Source organism: Gymnodraco acuticeps, unplaced genomic scaffold (genome assembly GCF_902827175.1).
Source record: "Gymnodraco acuticeps unplaced genomic scaffold, fGymAcu1.1, whole genome shotgun sequence".
Classification (NCBI taxonomy): domain Eukaryota; kingdom Metazoa; phylum Chordata; class Actinopteri; order Perciformes; family Bathydraconidae; genus Gymnodraco; species Gymnodraco acuticeps.
In genome coordinates this window covers 227,382-229,028 of record NW_022990889.1, presented here as the reverse complement: position 1 = coordinate 229,028, position 1,647 = coordinate 227,382, and positions in this window count along the sequence as shown.

The window sequence follows — 1,647 nt, the reverse complement described above, 5'->3', positions numbered from 1 at the left end:
AATCCATTAAAATGTTGTATAAACCAGTTGTTCAGACATCTATCCATAACAATGTGATGGTATTCTAATTCCTCTGTGTGGTGAATTATAGGATGACATGCTCATAAAATAAATTGAATTAAAATTAAAACTATATCTAAAACACAATACTGAGCAATATTTTTACATTGGCACTATTATACAGAAAGAAAAATGCAAACAATAACGTGCTGATTCTCAGGATGATTCTGGAAATACGGATTTTTTTTTCTGTTATTGTTTTGGAAATGTATTTATGATGTGTTTATGAGATGATATCAGGTACAATATTAACCTTGGCCATGTGTAACCCAGTGAATCTTAAACTATGAGTTGACCTGCAAGCCTGTCTCTGTGTGCTTCGATTTATATTTTTCAATTCTGCTTTCATTTGGCCTCAGTTTATAATGGAGAGTGGATCTGTCAGGTGAGAGAGAGTTTTTCTAATATCACCACCCATCACAATTAAAAGGAGGCATTGAGGCGTGGCGTGAACCGTGAATTACTTTTGGACTGCACTCTTCACAGTATTAATACTGTGAAGAGTGCAGTCCAAAAGTAATTCGCACAGTGGCACATTTTATTTCTCTTGACTTTACTGCAAGATTTGAATCCAAACGATGACAAAGGGATACAGTGAGTGCTGACTTTTCAGCTTCATGGGTCAGAGGTTGTTCATATCTGTAAAAGATGCAGTGCAGCATTCACAGCCATTTGATACATAGACCTATAATTATTAAATACAGTTACCACACCGGTTATTCTGGTTATAAACACCCTCAGAGCAGCTTAAATCAAATTTCACTCTCAGTTCTTTTCATTCTTCATTTAAAATCAAATATGCTGCAGCCAACAACAACAGCTGTTACAGACTGCAGTATGTTCTGTAGTTGTCAGAACAGTGAAGGTTAAAGGAAAAACAATGCATGGGGTTTCTGTGCTTGCAGCAGGGGGGGCTATTTTCTAACCAAACACCTGGGCCCAGGAGTTCAACACTTTTAATCCCTATCTGATCAAGTCAGATTTGGATTTTGGGAAATTCAAAACCAAAAAACAGGATTAGGATCACTTTGATATCCGATCAGATCAGGAAATCCAATCCAAGCTTTAATCTGGATCAAATCTTCAAAAGGGTAGTTCCAACGACAACACAGGATTGGAATCAGTTTGATCCCAAAAAACTGGATTATCCTGATCCCACCAGAGGGGTGGATTTCCAGTGGATTACCAGAGCAAAATGTGCTGTACAATTTACTTAAAATATGTTTCAATATAAATAAGATGGCAAAGTTGTTAACTGAAATAATACACAATTGTTAGCCTTCATGGGAAATCAATTTTATTTTTCATTTTTGGTCACGTTTGTGGTGGCCTATTTTGTTTTCAACCAAATGTTGATGGCATAAATGTGTATGCTCATAAAAGTATCACAAACGTAATTTAGATTAAAGAAAAATATCTTCAACAAAAAAAAGTACATCATCTGTCATCACCTTTCAAAAGTAATTGCGGACAATAGATGTCTCTGCAATGTGTCTCTTGTCTTCCTTGTATTATTTTTCATGTCCACTAGATGGCGATCGTAGGATTAAAGCACTGAATATCAGGATCTGGATTCAGGATTAAAAG